Here is a 19,037-nt window from a genome sequence, read left to right as displayed (position 1 = left end):
GGTGGACCAGGGGGTCTGTATATTAGGTGGATGGTAGCCGTTTGGTTAGCTGAGAGTCCGAGCTTGACAGAGAGTAACTCTGCAGTTTCCACCTTAGTGCTTGGGATGGTTCTAAGTCCTAATGAGTTTCTAGCGATGAAAGCAACTCCTCCACCTCTCGAGGTGAGATCACATCTGATGATGGAGTAATCAGTGGGGATGGCCAATGAGAGCGCCGGGCCGGAAGCCGCGTGCAGCCAGGTCTCGGAGATGCCGATGAAGTCGAGTTCCTGAGTTTTGATAAGATCAGCAATGTCCAGAGCGTGCCCAGCTAGGGATCTTGCGTTCATCAAGGCAGCTTTAATTAAACTAACGTTGCTAGATGAAGCTGTGATGGTTTGAGGGTGATGGGGCGTGGGTGAGGTGGCCGTTTGTGGAGGCGGGCTGTGCGTATGAGTTTTGAGATATGGGCTCAGGTACATGCGGTGTCCCTTCTTACCCATAAGTCTAGATCCTAATCTTAGGTTTCTAAGAGTGATAGGACATGGTTGGTTGGGTGAGGGTTTTTTGGCGAAATGGTTGAGCCATAGGGCCAGATCGTTGAGGTAGATGATGTGGAATTCAGGTGCAGTACTTTGGTAGGTATCAGGAGATCTGTGAGAGGTGGCCATAAATGAGGTATGCAAGGAGCTAGGTGCAGCTAAATTGGGAGGTTGTAGGTGTGACGACCTGGTAATTGACCACACTGAGAGTAGTACTTGTAATGAGGAGAGCAGTGACCTTAGGGAGGACCAACGTGGTAGCATGTTACTGAGATTAGAGAGGAAAGGGCCACCGGGTCTGTGAGGCAGTTATAGGTAAGCGTTACAGGTACTATTTGGCTAGGCAGAGCGTGCTCTGTACGAGCAATGCAGGCTAATGAGTTTGAAACAGGTTAAGTCTACTTATTCAGAGTCAAGCAATGGGGGTGCATCAGATCAGGGTACACAGGCAAAGCAAATACCAAAGCTTGCATATACATTAGCATGTTAGGCAGGGAACAATGCAGAATGCAAGAAGCGTGATCTAATTGTAACGGTGCAACAATTCAGGCAGAGAAGTCGTTCTAGTGTTAGCAGCAAGTATTGGCAGATCATGTAAATGTCAAGTTGAAAGGCCCGGCTGAGTAAGGCTGGTACCCTGGAGTTAGCTTAGATCATGTGGACATGTCTTATGCGGAACGGTGCAGCATATGCAGGCATAGATCAAGGTGTGGCGCAGAAATTAGGGAATACACAATGAGAGTATCAGGCAGGCAGAGTAGCATATATCATGGAGCTAACAAGTGGGTCCACGTTGCGGTTCTGAGCAAGAGCTCAATCATTTCAAAAGCGAGCATGGGGTTGGCAGCATAGTAATTTCAAGGCAATCACAGGCGAACAAAGCCACAGATGAAAGTGGTGCCGTGGTCATGCAATGGGAAGGTATGGATTGGGCGGCAATGAGAACAGACACAGGCAATGCAAGCAAATAAGCCACTGAAATGGTGCGATCACTTGGTGGTAAGCAACCGCGAATAGGTAGCGACTAGGGGCTCAAATATGCAGTCGGCTCAGTTGATTAAAGTCAGGACGCTCGTAATAGATGTGCAGACTTAGTACAGAGGTGTGCATCCTACTTGCCAATCCCTTCAGAAGCATGCAGATGGCTTGACATTGAAACTTTAGGGCTTTTTAGATCACTAGCCGTCACATTTTAGCAACCCCCAAATTCCTCCAGTGTATCTCACCTATGTTCCCCATACTACCTAGCATGTCAACATGTAAGCGACCAATGAGCAATTACCATTACAAAGCATCTCGTTTGGCCTCTCCTAATCTCACGTCCACTCCATTTTAGTAGGTAGGAGGCCAAAAGGACATGAATTCTAGCAACCCAAGAGAGCATGGCACAACCATCCAGAAAAGATTCCTGATGCTGTGAAGGCCGGAAGAATACAACACAACAAAATCAAAGGCGAACCTCAAAATCTTCCCAGATCACTTCTCAGTCCAATGCCCTGTTACAAGCACCCATCCTTGAAATGGGTGAGGCATCAGGTTCCATTGCGCTGAAAAGGAACAAGTAGGATTGACGTCACAGATAAGTGCAACCACACAACAAAGACTTTACAATACAGTAGATTAAATGGGAAATAGCAAACACGCCCTCCTCTAAGAACCCCTTGCAAACCTCAATGGATTTGTTGCAGAGGAGTTAATGTCAACCTCCATTACTTTAATAAAACTTTAGGCCCGATTCAGGGAGTTATTTGTGTGGGAAATCGGGATTTGCATGCCATTCCGCATGCAAAGCCCTGTCCCTTGATTCGTGGAATCGACTGCGCAGTATATTTTGTCAACTTGCACAGATTACCAGCAGGGTCGGTCCATCTATGCGAGCGGCCGAGTGCCTTGCGAGAGACAGCGCTCAGGGCATGGGCGAGGCTTACGCAGATGGCAGATTTGTAGGCAGAACATGGAAATGGGGAACAACATGCAAGAAAGTGGGCATTATGAGGTCCGGCACACAGGCAGTCCATGGCACGCCCACAAGTGCACAAAACAACACCTATTCTGTGACCGCGCAACCTCTCTCCTGCAAAATGCCCATGCAAAGCACTCGATCTCTCCGCCACCCCGAATACAGGTGTACAGACTTGCGCTGAGGATTTGCAACTTTAGAGGTGACTTTGCATGTCCGATTTAAGGGTGCGTGAATGCAGATGTGGTTACGAACGTAGTTAGGCGTGCGTGTACACAGCATATCGGGGTGCGGGAACCATTCATGGGTGTTCAAACGCAGATTTCCCCGAGTTATAACTGAGTTATGATGAATCATATGCATGTTGTCAGAGTGCCGGTAAAAGTTACGGGGGACCCTGCACAGGGAACCCGAGGTGCAGGACTGCTTGTGGGGGACACCACTTTCTGTTCACAGGGTGCATGTATGCGCATCAGGGAGCACGAAAATGAAGCTGTTTCTGGCTGTTTTGGCTTTGTATGAGGGGCGTGTCAGGGGTGTTCCGGCCATGATTGGTGAATACGGTTAATTTGCGTGAGGGATTCCGTGAATACACGCAGCATGCAGTGTAATTTCTGCACGCTGGCTCATGCAGGGTCGTTCTCTGCGCACAGACATTACGGGATATATGCAAACGTTTCAATGAATCGAGCCTTATGTGTGCAAATCCCACTGTTTAGGAAACATCCATTTTATGGCAGGACTGGTAACCGACTAGAACTTGCGCAAAATCTCTCACCAACCCTGGTAGAAACATCAGCAATTGGCTTTAGGTAAAACCTTGTAAACACAATGATATTAGAGCATCGTTCATACCCACTTGTGTCCTCCAGTTTACATCATGCAGTGAGGGACTTGGGAACCACAGCCTCTCTCACATTGTTCAGTGAACCCTCCATTATCAATGTCAGCTTCCTACTTCATGGTGGACACAACCTCTCTAAGTGAGATCACGGCCAATAGAGAGTGAATGTTTCTTTTCACACAGATCAACCATTGCCTGGGGTAGGCTAGTTGAGCATCATCTATCCTGACCTTTACTGACCGAGCTAGCCCTCCAAACAAAGATTTGGATGGCTTACAACCATTAGGTAGATATGGTCTGGAGAAAAAGGTGTATGTTTGGAATCTATGGCCCTGACATACAAAACTCACCAGGAATAAGTCAGGCATGTACTGGTCACCAACTTAATGACCATCCACTGCAGAGAAAGGGACCTGTTTATTAGCCAATTTTCTAGATGCGTAAACCCCTTTTACAAATAGGTGACTCTAGAGAGCCACTCAAACTTTGGCTTTAAGTGCCTCGGCAACCTTACAACCTATCGCAATCTGAAGTCCAACTGGCTCGTATTAACTGAGGATCTCAAGATAATGGAGACAGGAGACCAATACAGCCTCATAAGAGTGAATAGACCACGTTGGCTTACCCTCAACGAAAAACAAATCTAGGACATTTACCATACAAACTACAGGACCCTCCATAAGATCCAAATCCCTTTGCAGGCACCAAAGAGTGCATGCCCTCCATGCGTAGTGGAGCGCTTTCTCATCCATGGTGCCGATGAGTACCACATGAGTGTACTACTGTGGCTCGAGACAAGTGATCTGGCATTACTGATCACGAAGGCTGGGTCGTTTTGCAGGCTGCAATTCTCCAGAGATTTGAATGGATGTTCACATCTCGAAGATAGGCAGCTGAGAAGTGCAATAACAGGACAACTTTACTCTTCCCTATTAACACACACATATTTTAATCCTTTATTGTATGTATGCATGTTTGTACTGTGTTTTACCCAAATCTTTGTAATAGTGTTTTGCAATGTTATTTACAAAGAAGCTCCAACGTCATCCAAACAAAACACACATTGTATACATACATATCCCAGAAATTGTTAATCACAAACAATGACCTCAAAAGCATCTATAAAAGAAATAACCCAGTTGAAGGGGTGGAACCGGTGAAGATATCCAAGTGATATTTTCCTGGCCTTAAAGATGCAACAGGATAGCACAACTCAGTCCATTCCAAAAATGACTAGACAGAGAGGAAAACCCCACACAGTATTGAACAGTTGATCAACCTAAACAAAGGTGAATAGGAGGATTGGTAGACTCATGGGTCCTACCTCTGTGCTGCCCCTGGAGTGTTGCAGGAGGCCGCACAGAAGAATGCACATCAAACACAGTACAATCTTTACGGACATCCTTCATCTCACTCCTCCTGTGTATCGATTCCAGACTTCGCCAGGAGACATGCGAATCCTTATTCCCTTGAAAAAGGTCTCCTCCTTCAATGCTATAATTTGAAGGATCTCGCCCCTATACTTGCAGGATAACCAGTTCTATATCCAGCCTAGTCAGAGAACCTCTTTTCTTCTAGCCTGAAAGCGTGCTGCAAAATACAAAACCACCATCATCGATATGGGTCTCACATCTCTCTGGCTCTGAAAGTCCTCTGTTAGTTCTAACATGTCGACATCAGAGTTTAACTCAGCAAAAACAGCACTGTCATACGTATGCATTGTCATGAAGTCAAGTGTATTCAACCAAATACACAAAACTAAAGCTAGACTCATAGGAAGTTTTATTAAGGATTGTTCTCCCAATATGGCAACGACAATGATAAGGGGCCTTAAATGAGACAGGGTGGCTTGTTATTCAGCAAAAATGTCTCTCAGAATTATCCAAATAGTTTCTCTGTTTCTCTGTGTTTTTCCCAGGTCACTCTCCGTCTCGGGGTTGACGTGTACCTACAATTCATTCTTGGTCTTGTGGCTTCAGCTGCTTCTTCTCCTTGCTCTTTCATGGCTGGTGGAACCATCACAATGGTCTTTGGTCCAGATTGGTTCCGACCATGGGATGCTAGATGTTGCAGCTGGACCAAATTCCCACTGAGGCCCAGAACGAAAGCCACACAGAAGGCCACCACTCTTGATTCAGTGGACTGTTCCTAGTAGTCACACTAACTCCCTGTCTCAGAGTCCTGGCTCTACTTCCAACCAAACCAATGTTAATAATAATAATAATTTTATTGTGATATAGTCAAAAAATGTGGACTTTACACAAGACATTAGCATAAGGCATATCGTTATACATAATAACATATAAAACATATAAATCATATAGAGACGTATGGAACAACACAATAAGCATCACAAAGCTAAATATAAAAATAGTAACACAAATTCAATTCCAAGTACAAAAGGAAAAGAGAATACAGTGCAGCGCTTATCTTCTATCCAAGTCCAAGTTCATCAAACTGTATGACACATAGTTTGTTTAAGCGTATACAAGTATATGAACAAAAGGTTACGATATGGCCCCCAATGTTGCTGCGGGGCCTAGAAACAGGGCCTGATAGCTTTCCTGGGTCACAGCCCAATAGGTCAGCAAGTAGTTTCGAACAGAGTGGGGGACATAGCCTCTATTTATCAGGCCAATAGGCCATAACTTGTGTCCATACCCTAAATGGTGTAAGCTGTAATTAGATGGTGTCGGAGTTAAGGCAATAGTCCCAAAATGAATCCCCGGTAATAGCCTTGTACCTATGAACAAATTTGCCAAGCATGCACATATATACTGGCCCCAACTTAACACATTGTGTCAGAACATGTCTGGCTGGCTCGGTAAGTCCTACTCTGCTACATATGCTAGAGTTCCTGTGTTCTAATGCCACCCGCAAGCATGGGCCCGTAACTGCAAGAACCGGTAGTTGATTTATACGCAGCCTTAAAATAAATTGCCGGACCTCAGGAGCCGGGCATAGTAGTAAATGAGGCTGCACCTATTGATATCTGTGCACCACGTGTGACACCGCTTCATAGTTCTTTTTTAATTTAGATAAGTGGTCATAGTTCCCACCCCAGTCCCATCTGTTCAACTTGTGTTCAAACGATGGATAAATGGCATGTCTTTCTTTTTAGTATAAGTCCAATCTATCTCTATGAAGAGGGCTTCATTCTGTCGTTTGTAATCAGACCTTCGTAGGACCTTCTCAGTATCGTAATGGCATCCAGCCAAAGCAAGTAGTTTGCAAATGGGAGCATCGTGCACCTTAAGATAGAAAACACCACGTGCACGCAGGGCCATGCCCCTCAGTGAGGTGAGTCCCAATTCTAAGCGGAGGTACTGCATGGGTCACTGAGGAGCCCAGGCCAAGTATGGTACACCAATAGTGACCCCCAAGTATGTTCAGCCAGTTCAGATCCTGCATTGCCAATGCTTCTAGGCCGTACAGAATGGCCGGAACAAAGCATTGCTGATATAGCTTTAAAATACCGGCCATGCTGTATTCATCAGATCCTCTGGCAAATTTGAAAGCTTGGAGAGTGAGTAATTTGGCTCGTCGCTTTTTAGGAATGATTATCGAATCATAATTGGGTTGGGCATCAAAGTCCAGTCCAAGTAAGGACAAGTCTGTGTATAATCAATTGTGCCCAAGGTCGCATCATCCCAGATTGACTAGGCCCATTTCTCGAGATCGTGATTATCTTGGTCTTCTCCAAATTGATAGTTAAGCCTTGCTGGATAACATATTCTGAGAGCTCATTTAGCATATTCTTTATGCCTGATATAGTACGGTCAAATACTATCAGGTCATCTGCGTATAGTATGCCTACAATGGGTGACTCTCCTAATTTCGGAGGACAATGAGATTTTAATGCTATATGTGCGAGAAGGTCGTTGATATACAGATTATAGAGCATGGGAGCAGCCACACACCCCTGCTTGACACCCATATTGATGACAATGGGGTCAGACATTTCCCCCTCATTACTTAGTCTAACGCTAGAAGAATTGTTACTATACAGAGCCATCAGGATATGCAAAATCCAGCTAGGACAAGTCAGGGCTCTTAGCTTAGCCCAGAGCAACTCATGCACCACTTGATCAAAGGCGCTGCAGAAATCTACAAAGGCAATATATAGGGTGGCCAGCTTGTTGCTCAGGGTGGTGTAAATCTACTCCTCGGCGTCTTGTCATGCACTCATTCCTTAGCGCTCCTCTCCTGGTCCTTTGCTCTTCTTCAAGATACTCTTGTGCTTCACCTGGATTAACTTGATGCTATGCCGCATATAGAACCCCCACCCCCACACAAACTCACTGTTCATATGCTCAAGTCTTGCATGACTGGTCTCTCACACCATAGTCTTCCCTAGGTCTGAAACACCCACTCCTCCAACCTCCATGCATTTCTCTAGTTTATCCGCTGTTGCGTGCATATCACAGCAGACATTCTGCACTTCTTCTTTCCCTGGTATGTTTATTTTCACACTCTCTAAGTGGAGTGTGGGTGGTTAGGCACTGCAGGATGCTGTGGCATATGGCATGTGTCGTGCTCTACAAGAGTCTCCTAAAGGGGCAGTGGATGGGTTATCTGATTCGTAGAGACTAACCCTTACCTTACATTTAGGTTATGGTGGGGCTGGCCATAAAATGTTCCCCATTCCTCCCCAGACAAAGCATCACATCATGGGTGGTGGCACCTTGCCTCCTTGGTTTCCCCAACACTCATGCCAAGGCATGGTCAGGGGACCACACCAGGCAGTTCTCTATGAGAATAACCATAAAGAATTAAGGATTGAGGGAAAGGAACCATCTCATTACCAAGGCACTGGTGTCCTTGGTTCTCACCAACGGCAGAAGGGGAGCAGAGCCAGTGCCAAGACCACATTTCCAACCAGTCAGATATTATTTAAAGGTGTAGAGGCCAGTTGATTGCCAGACACTTTAATGTGATTGGTGCATAATTAATTTCCCTATGAAAGAGCAGTCTACTAATAACAGAGTTGACTGCTTTGTCCCATTATTAACTTATGACAAGATATCTGGGACTCTATCCTAGAAGCATTGGTATGTTGGCAAAAGGCATCATTCAATTCACCGGGCATGATAACGAGAGGTGCTTGCAAAGGGAGTTCCTCGTTCGTCCGAACGCCTCTTTTGTATTTTGAGTCCATTCAATTACGTTGAACTTGTATCCTGTGAGTTGGCTGGCAAGAGGTCCAGCCAGGGTTTAAACAATTTGAATTAACCGTCTGCATTACCTAAAAACCTCAAGAAGGCTTGGAGCTCTTTTTTGGTTTTCAGCGGTGGAATCGTACATAAGGCTTCTCTCTTCTCCTCTTGCGGCTGCACGGTACTATTGAAAGCTTCACTGTGGTAAAGGCAGGTCACATTTCTTCAGATGGGCTTCCAGCACAGCATGCAAGTGGCCCTGCGTAACCAGCTACAGATGTTGCATCTGTTCCACCCAGGAGTGTCTGTAAAAGAAGACATCATTGAGTTATGCTCTGACATAAGCTTGATGTGGTTTAGGAGGCAGTAAACAACCTACTAAAAGGTAAAATATGTCTCGGTCCCCAAGGTAAACTTGAAGAGCCCCTTATCTGACTCAGAAATGATATTCTCCCAGTTTTCTAGTACCAGAGGTATCTGCCAATACCCATTTGTAATATTGAGTGCAGAAATGCATTTGACTAACCAGATTCTCTTAATTGTGTCATCTATTCTGGCCGATGGGTGTGCATGCAATTGAGAAATTTCATTAACTTTTCTAGAAGATAAAACAGAATCTCCTTGAGAAATTGTGCATAAATTGGAGATGGGCAATGGCTGTGGGAGGGCTGGATAACACTCAGTTCCAGCATCTTCTGTATTTCAGATTGCACTACCTGGTGTCTGATCTCTGCTTGTCACTATGCAATGATCAGGACTGCTTTATGCAACCTGGTTTCTATTGGTTCTATGAAAACCATGCCACTTCTAAGTTTATCAATAAATACATGCTATAAGTGATGGAGGCAATTCCCTTGGATCATATTTTTGGTATTACTTGGGCTGTCAGTGACCATCTTCTTCAGCCCAACAGTAATGTCTGCTGTGGGGTACACTTTCATACTGGCCATCACAGGATCATTCCTGGGTTACTTGTCTGTTAAATGATAAACCTCGAAATTCTTCTGGTAACCTTGCAGAATTTGAATCTTAAGTCATTAAGGACTTCAGTAACTCAATATGATCCATGGCACTTGGGCAAGAGCTAGTTTTCTGCTGTGGTTTCAAGGAGGACCAAGGTTGCCATATAAGAATCTTCTCAAGTGGGCTTGGTTGTCGAATAGACCTCTCTGTTTCTCTGGGCTAGCCTGCAAATGCTGGTGTACCAGATCTCTAACCCGAACAAATCCATTATCATGTAGTTGGGATGAGTTGCCCATGAGCTGTCCTGTCTCCTATTGATTCTCCTACCCTTCATTGAGCCTATTCAGGATATCACTAAACTCCCACTCATAGACCAGCTCAATGAGTAAAAAGCCTGTTTATGTTTCTAGCATTATGTTCTCACTGCAGCAGATCACACCAGTTTCTGGAGACGTTGCCAAGTTCTGCAAGAGGTTTTCAAGTCTCATTGTGCCCCTTCACTAAGCCATGTGGCTTTTGACATGAATGAGAACCCCCGATTATAATGTTTGATGATGTGCTGGATTTTGTTATTTAACATGGAGAAGGCTTCAGGATAGTCGATGGACAATCTACGATCACTAAGATATTTTGTTCCCAGACTGATAAGGTCTCACTTTTCCCATGACTTCCATGTCTACTCTTAGGAAGGATATTTCAATAATTGGTATGGGCTATAAAGGGTTGCATCCCACATCACTCTAGGAGGCCTTTAGACAAATTAGGCACTCATCACAATATTTCTCTATGTGCTGCTGCTGTCTATCAGTCCTGAGGATTCTGCTCATGTCATGGCCCAGAGTTTTGGGTCAATCCTGGTGGCCTGCAGTCATGTGTGCGTCAGCAAGACTAAAACCGTGTTCCTTACAGGGTGTGGTGACAAACAATATCAGGTTTTCCCAACCCCCTTGGTATTATTTTCTGCCAGTACAGTAATCCATTTTCTCTACAAAGTAAGGAATGGTCTTCGGCCTGCCTTGTTTAAGGGAAGCAGTAGGGTCAAAGGCAGAACTGTTGGACTACAATGAATTCTGAGAAAAGGGAAAGTGGGATATGGATTTTGTCTCCACGGGATTATAGCTGCTGTGTGATTCCTGCAGACTGCCATCCCAACTTGCCAGGGAAATCTAGTACAATTTCCAGGTCTGGGAAAAAAAGTGTGTGATTTATCATGTGGTGGGTGAGATGCCCCAAAACCATTCCTTCTCTGTGTCACTAGGGGGCAGCAGTCTGATATCTTCAAGTTGGGTCTGCAGGTATATTTCAGAGATTGAGCTGTGGTATACCCTTGCTGGATACAAAAATGCCCTTACCATGATGAACAATAAGACTTTCATGACTTAAGCAGTAATTTTCATTAATGACCCCAGCAACCACATCTGTCCTCTGTGTGACTGCCAGCCCAGCCGTTACTGATATTCTCGCATAGGTGCTCAGAAGAATGTGTATTTTTAACAAAATGGAAACCAGACATTGACCTCCAGCATGCTGTATCCGCCAAACACTGCTGTCTCTGGTGTATCCTTAAACTGCAGCTTCACTATCCGGGAGACTCTTACAACCATCGGGTGGGAACTGGAGAGTTACAGTAGGCTTCTAGGCCATGCGTTGCTTATCTCACTTTGCACAGCATCTGTCATGAAGCCAATTGCATTCCACAAAACCACAAAACTAGAGCATGTTTCATTCGAGGCTTTATTAAGGATTATTTTTCCAGTAGAGCAATAAAAATGTAAAGGAGTCTTAAATTAAACAGAGCGGCTTGTTGTTCAGCATAACGTGTTTCAGAATCCTTTAAATGGTTTCCCCGGGTACTTCCAGAGGTACACACAGTCTTGGGTTGAAGTGATCTCAACATTCCTTCTTAAGTGTTCTGCATTTTAGGTTTGTTTCTCCTTACACTTGTTCCTCCACTTTCCAGCCTTCTGTCCTCTCCCCTTCTGCACTCTCCTCCAGACTCCTCCAAATGTGCTTATTTGCCAAACACCCAAACTTTGTCCAAAACACCTGCTCCTTTTATTAGAGCATCCTCTCACCCCTAGGACCTCCCTTCTGCCTAGCAGTTTCAGATGTGGGGGATTATTTGGGCTTTGTTTGGGTTGGTGAAATGGAATTGTGTGTGCTCTTTCAGCTGTCTGCAGTTTTACTATGCCACAATATGTGGTGGAGTAGCCAGAGGCTACCATAGTCTCAGGTGCCATATTGGAATTGGTTTTGTATGGGGTCATGCAGCATAATTGATGGTTCCCCCATGCGTCAACCTTATCTGCAAGCGGATCATGGTGTGTGCCCTGCACAGGGCATCTCTACTGCTTCATTCCCCAGAACAATGGTTGTTTGGCCACTCTGGAAGTGGAACATGCACCACGAGCCACTGCAAGGGTGATGCACACATGGCATGAACTGCGCCACACAGGAGTTTCTTATGGGGTTGTACATGGGATATATGCTCTACCGAGATGAGGTCCTGGTTTAAAATCATGTAATTTCTCCCTTATTTACAAAGTGTTTCATTGAAACTATGTTTCCAACTGATCAATGCTGGAAGACTGGTCTCAATACTTAGAAAAGAAGTAGATGTTGAGTGTATTCTGGACACTAAGGAGATTGTATAAAAGAAAGATGGTTGACTCTCTTGCTTTCTATGGGTATAAACACCAGTGGGTACATTGGCCAATCTACTCGGACCATCCAATTAAATTCAGGTTTTCTGGCAAAGGCAAGTGGCCAACATACACACATCTCGAACTCTGATGTGATATTTAGCTTCAGCCAGTCTGTCCTACTTGATGACCAAGGGTTTGAGGAGTTAACTTGCCTGTGGAGGACCAGGTTCTTTAGAGGTACTATGATTGTGAAGAAGTTGATACTGAGTCTTTGCTAATATCCTCTCCACCGAGAAGCCAATCTACTCAAATAAAGGCAATGATGATGCTTTTAACAAAACATTGACCCCTTTCTTTGCTCGGATGGACAGAAGTCACACGTGTTCATGTACCAATTCTATCATCATAGTACTTCCAGAAAGGAGATATAGAAGTGTTCTTATTTTGTTTTGTCCTTTTCTTAATCTTTCCGCTTTTTACTTTTGTGGTTGTTTCAAGTATGTTGCATCAGAATTTTGAATGCTCTGATTTGGCCCTTACTGTTTAAAATAGATTTGTTTTTATACATATTCAGTTTGTCAATTGACTTTTAATAAACTTGAATGGAAATAAAACAGGAAGGCTTCACTAAGACCAGATGAACGCAGAGTCTCACAACCTTCCAAACCACTCTCAGCCATGAATGGGGCAAATCAAGGAAGTGGACTGCATATCGCCGCCAATCCAGAGCCAAGCGCCAGGGATGGATTACAGCATCCACTCTCCAGCTTTAGTAAGTCCAAGCGTTAGACAAGTGGCACCGAGGTCCTCCTTAAAAAGCATTAATGCTTCTTTAATGTCCAGGGATATGAGCACTTCAGAGCCGTTCATGACGATCCCTTAAATGACGAGATGAACTCTTCCTGATTTTCTATTTAGGGTGAGATTTATTAATCGCATAATGGAGACCTAATAAGACAAACTGACCAAGCTGATGAGAGACATGTTACTTGAAGGCTTTCTTCACAACATGTGACCCTGGGCAGAGGATCTTCCAGGGTTATCAAACAAGCTGGCATTCATTGCACACCTCAGAGACCATACTGAAGGTAGTAGCTGTCACAAGTCTCTCCCCTTCTCACCTGTTTCTGTTGTGTACTTGCGACCTTCTGGGATTTCTTCTTCTTTACGGTCCGGGATTTGTATAGTCCCGAACGCCGGTCTTCGGCGTCCAGCGTGAGAGTAGCGGTTCAGTTTCCAGGAGCATTCTACAAGTCCAGGGTAATTCCAGGAAGTAATCAAGGTATGCTTGGAGGCAAAGAAGACTGTGAATCGAGCGCGGAAGGTTTTCCACGAGATTGGGGTAGAAAGGGAACAGGAGGGAATTCAAGGGACTGGAAACAAGGAATCAAGCGAGAGCCCCGATCGAACTCCGGCTAATCATGTCCGACTACAGGTAGCGGTAGCGTTGAGACGCGCAGAGACGTGGGGGTGTGTCTCTTTTGTAGGATGAGCAGCGTGGAACGCATAGACTGATCCGGAGTATTCTGTTCCGGGCGGCCATGTTGGAAGGATAACTGCATGCAATCCCCTGTGAGTCAGGGACCAGGAGGTCCAGAAAGGATGTAGACAACGGTTCATGACAGTATGCCTCCTCTGGAAACCAGCTCCTCCGGGTTTGCCCAGATGGATCAGATGAAATCGTCAAACCAATCTGGGAGCATTCATGTTTGACACGGGTTCCCAGGTACGCTCACTGGAGGGGTACCCTTTCCACTCAACCAGATATTGTAGTTGACCCCGTCGATATCTTGAGTCACAAATCCTGGAAACCTCATATTCCAGTTGGTCATTTACAAACACAGGGGTAGATCTGGGAGCTGTTCGGGATGACTGAATGTATGGTTTTAACAGAGAAGTGGGAAAGACTGGATGGATTCTTTTCCAAGATTCAGGTAACCGAAGTCGAAAGGCCACTGGGTTGATGATTTCTTGTATGGAAAAGGGACCGTAGTAACTGGGAGCCAGTTTATTGGCACGCAGGTGTCGAGGAAGGAGCTTTGAGGATAACCAAACCTTATCCCCTACTGAATAGGAAGGTCCAGGTGTTCTTTTAGAGTCAGCATAATGTTTGATATCTTCTCGGGCTCGTTCTAGGTATTCCTTAACCTTCTATGTACTGTGATGAGGTTTTCGATCCAGGAGTCAACTGCAGGTACTGGAGTAGGATGTGGGAGTACGGAGGGTAGGACTGATGGATGGAATCCTTGGCTACAGAAGAATGGACTGGTCTTGATAGCTGAATGATCTGAATTGTTATAGGCGAATTCAGCCATTGGTATTAGGAGTGACCAATCATCCTGAACTTTGGTGGCGAAACATCGTAGATATTGTTCGAGAGTCTGGTTCACACGCTCCGTGGCTTCATTGGTTTGTGGATGGTAGCCAGAGGATAGGGCACGTTGGATTCCCAGAATACGACATACTTGCTTCCAAAACTGAGATATGTACTGAGGTCCTCGATCTGAAATGATCTTGGAAGGCAACCCATGAAGTCGGAATAGGTGTTCCAGGAAAATTCCGGCAAGGTCTGATGAGGAAGGTAGTTTGGATAAGGGTGTAAAATGAGCCATATGAGTAAACAAATCAATAGTGACCATGATTGTTGTGTAGCCTCTAGAGGGTGGTAATTCCACGATAAAATCAGTGGCAATGACTTCCCAGGGTCTTGTTGGCATTGCTGGTTGGAGTAGGAGTCTGGATGGCTTCTTATTATAGTGTTTGTTCTGATTGCAAACTGCGCATGTTTGGACATGGATCCTAATATCATCCTTCATCTTAGGCCACCAAAAACTGTCTTTGTACTAGATGGAGAGTGTTGGTTATCCCACGATGTCCCGAATGTAAGGTATCATGACATAGACTTGTGATCCTTTGTCTCAGTCCAGGAGTGGGAATGACTAAGCGATTATGTTTGAATAGATACCCGCCTTAGCTGTGAGATTCCATCTGTTATTTCTCTTGTGCTCCTTCCAGAGGTCTGAAAGTCGAGTTTGGCCTTGGATATTCTCCAGGAGGGTGAGTGCTTGGGCAACAAAGATCGTGTGAGGAAACATCTTTGGAAAGGTCCGATCCTCAGAGTTTTCATAGTCAGGACGTTTGGAAAGGGCATCAGCAATTATGTTTTGTGATCCAGGGACATGATGGATGTGGAACTGGTGCTGGGCAAAGAAGAAGGCCCAACGGGCCTGACGACTGTTCCTACACTCCAAAGATTGTAGAACTTGAAGATTTCGATGGTCCGTACGGACATGCACTGGATGCCTAGCTCCCAGGAGTAGATGTCGCCATTCTGTGAAGGCTTGGCGGATGGCTAGCAGTTCCTTTTCCAAGACAGAATAATGAGTCTCACTGGGCGTCAGGGTTCGTGAAAGGTAAGCAATGGGATGCTCCAATTTGTCCTCAAATTCCTGTTTTAGTACTGCTCCTAGGGCGTAATTGGATGCATCCGTCTCCACTAGGAACGGCCGGTTAATATCGGGTTGAGCCAGGATGGGGGCTTGAATAAACTCTGTCTTTAATCGTTGGAATGCCTTGTGTTGATCTGTAGACCAGAGAAATGGAGCATCTTTCTTCAAGAGAGCAATGATCGGTTGAACAATTTCAGAGAAGGACGGTATGAACTTTCGGTAAAAATTGGCAAGTCCCAGGAAAGATTGAATCTGTTTCACGGATGTGGGAGCCGGCCAAGATAGTATGGCTTTTACCTTTGAAGGATCCATTCCAATTCCTTCTGGACTAAGGACAAATCCTAGGTAATGAACAGAAGTGACATGAAACAGGCATTTCTCGGGTTTAGCTAGGAGTTTGTGTTCACGTAATCGTTGTAAGACTGCTTTAACATGCTCTTCATGCCTTAGAAGGTCCTTGGAGTAGGTCAAGATGTCATCCAGGTAGATGATAACGAAGAGGAACAGCATGTCCGAGAACACCCTATCCATGAAACGTTGATAAACTGCTGGGGCATTAGCAAGTCCAAAGGGCATGACCAGATATTCAAAATGGCCGAAGGGAGTTCTAAAGGCTGTTTTCCATTCATCACCTTCCTTTATACGAATGAGATGGTAAGCACCCCTTAGCTCTAATTTTGTGAAGATTACTGCACCTCTGACTGCTTCCAGGATATCCGAGATGAGGGGTAGAGGATAACGGTCCTTGAGAGTGCACTGATTTAGACCACGGTAGTCCAGACATGGTCTGAGTTCTTTGGTATCTTTCTTTGGAACGAAGAACAATGAAGCACCCGCTGGAGATTTGGACAGGCGTATGGTGCCATTTTCCAGGTTAGTATCCAGGTATTCTTTGAGAGCCTTCTTTTCAGGTTCAGATAATATAAACATTCTGCCGAAAGGAATCACAGCTGTGGGTTCGGTATTGATGGCACAATCCCCTGGCCTCTGAGGAGGGAGAGCTTGGACTATCGCAGTCGAAAAAACATTATAAAAGGCTTGGTAGGCCCTGGGAATCTGGATGATGTTAGAAACGGTGACTGGACTTTGTTGGTTCTCTTGAAAGTCTCTAGAAGGCTTTGGTAAGGTATCCAGGAATAGGCAGTGAGAGATACAAAATTCAGATCCAAGAAACAGTGAGCCGGCTGCCCAGTTGATGTAAGGATTGTGCCTCTGCAGCCAGGGCATCCCAAGAACCATCGGATAATGGTCTGATTTAATGAGGTCAAATTTGATTCTCTCTTGATGGTGATTAATAGAAAGTAGAATCTCTTTAGTCTGAAGGGTAATGGGTCCTGAGGAAAGAGGCCTTCCAACAATTGCCTCTACTGGTTGCATTGCAACTCAGCTTTCATGTGGAATGTTATGAGCAGTCACCCAATCTTGATCTAGAAATACACCCATAGCTCTGCAGTCAACTAATGCAAGGATGGGGTAGGATTCTGTCTTGGAAGGCGATAGTAGGGCCTGCAGAACCACAAGGTTATTTTGTCCAGGAGAGTTCAAGGATGGAATTGATGTGGAGCAAACATCTCTCTCCCGACACTGTACCCCATCTAGGATCGGTAGTTGGCGTTTCCTGAACGCCGTGGAGGAGCAATGGGACATTCTCTCACAAGATGTTTATCGGAGGCGAAATACATGCATAGACCAGTATGGATTTGTCACATCCTTTGCTGAGGGGTAATGGGTCCACGAAAGGCTCCGAGTTGCATAGGTTCTGGGTACGGGGTAGAAGGAAAAGTTGACTCTGCTCTAGGGGCATGTTCTGTGATGGTCTTTTGGAGACTTGCCTTAGATTTCCTCTTCTCTGCTCTTCTTTCTTGGATTCGGAAATCTATCTGTAAGAGCCTGGAAGGAACTTGGGTGGGCGACCCTAGCAAGCTCATCTTTTATTTCTTCGTTCAGCCCCCTTCGGAAGAGTGTAAATCTAGCTTCTGGAGACCAGTCTGCTTCTTTCACAAGTTGTTTGAAACGAGTAACATAGGTGAGCATATCCTGGGACCCTTGTTGAAACTCGAGTAGTCTCTCTTGAGCACTATACACCTGCTCTGGGCGATCAAACATTTCCTTAAGGGCTCTCACAAAGCCATCATCGTCATCCAGGAGAGCGTTGCTTGTATTGACTGGGGGTTGCCCAAGTCAATGCATTTCCAGTGAGGTGTGAAATCATAAAACCCACCTTTGCTCTAGGAGTGGAGAAGTAGTAGGGCTTGAACGTGAAGTGAACTGAACACGAATCAAGGAAGGCGCGGAGAGTCTTGGAAGAACCGTCATACTTGTCCACCCAATATTACATTTTCTTTGGTTGCAGAATCACGTTATAGAACTAGCTGCTTTAATGCTGCGTTCTCTGCCTTGAGGTTCTGTACCTCCATTGTTAATTCCTGCATGACTCGCATGAGGTCTTGAACGCGGCTTCCATCTCTGAATATGTATAGTTTTTAAGGCGTCTCAATCTGTCACAAGTCTCTCCCCTTCTCACCTGTTTCTGTTGTGTACTTGCGACCTTCTGGGATTTCTTCTTCTTTACGGTCCGGGATTTGTATAGTCCCGAATGCCGGTCTTCGGCGTCCAGCGTGAGAGTAGCGGTTCAGTTTCCAGGAGCGTTCTACAAGTCTAGGTTAATTCCAGGAAGTAATCAAGGTACGCTCGGAGGCACGGAAGACCGTGAATAGAGCGCAGAAAGTTTTCCAGGAGATTGGGGAGGAAAGGGAACAGGAGGGAATTCAAGGGACTGGGAAGAAGGAATCATACGAGAGCCCAGATCGAACTCCGGCTAAGCACGTCCGACTACAGGTAGCGGTAGCATTGAGACATGCAGAGCAATGGGGGCGTGTCTCTTTTGTAGGATGAGCAGCCTGGAACGCATAGACTGATCCAGAGTATTCTGTTCCAGGCGGCCATGTTGGAAGGATAACTGCAAGCAATCCCCTGCAAGTCAGGGACCAGGAGGTCCAGAAAGGACATAGACGACGGTTCATGACAGTAGCATGGATTGCCATGTAACCCAACTACCAATACACTGAGGAGGGGGGCACAACCTCTGGAGGAGGTGAGTCATCCCAGCCATTTAGCAGGTAGAAACTAAATGATGCACAACCCAACAGGCGCATTGGTGTTGAGGTAGCTGGAGGCCATGTTGGAGAGCCTCTGGCACTTGGAAATTATATTTAAATCACTGATTACTTTGAAGGAATACACGACTTTCCCATCTCTCCAGCGTCTCCACCATCTTTCTGTCCCAAGGCTCCTATCTGTCTCCACTTAGATACTTTGCACTCTGTGTGACTCAATAGACAGAAGCGCTCCCCTTAGATGAAAGAGGTGCGACCTCCAGCAACATCATCACACCTGCCCCCAAAGTCTTTCAACCATCACCCTGCATCACTTTTAGCACAAGACTCTAAATTGTCCACTGAGCAACTCCTGGACCGTGCTTACTTCCCTCTGCTGCTGT

Source organism: Ambystoma mexicanum, chromosome 7p, assembly GCF_040938575.1.
Source record: "Ambystoma mexicanum isolate Mex_15411 chromosome 7p, UKY_AmexF1_1, whole genome shotgun sequence".
Lineage (NCBI taxonomy): Eukaryota > Metazoa > Chordata > Amphibia > Caudata > Ambystomatidae > Ambystoma > Ambystoma mexicanum.
The sequence above is the reverse complement of the archived record's forward strand: the minus strand, read 5'-3'. Positions refer to the sequence as shown.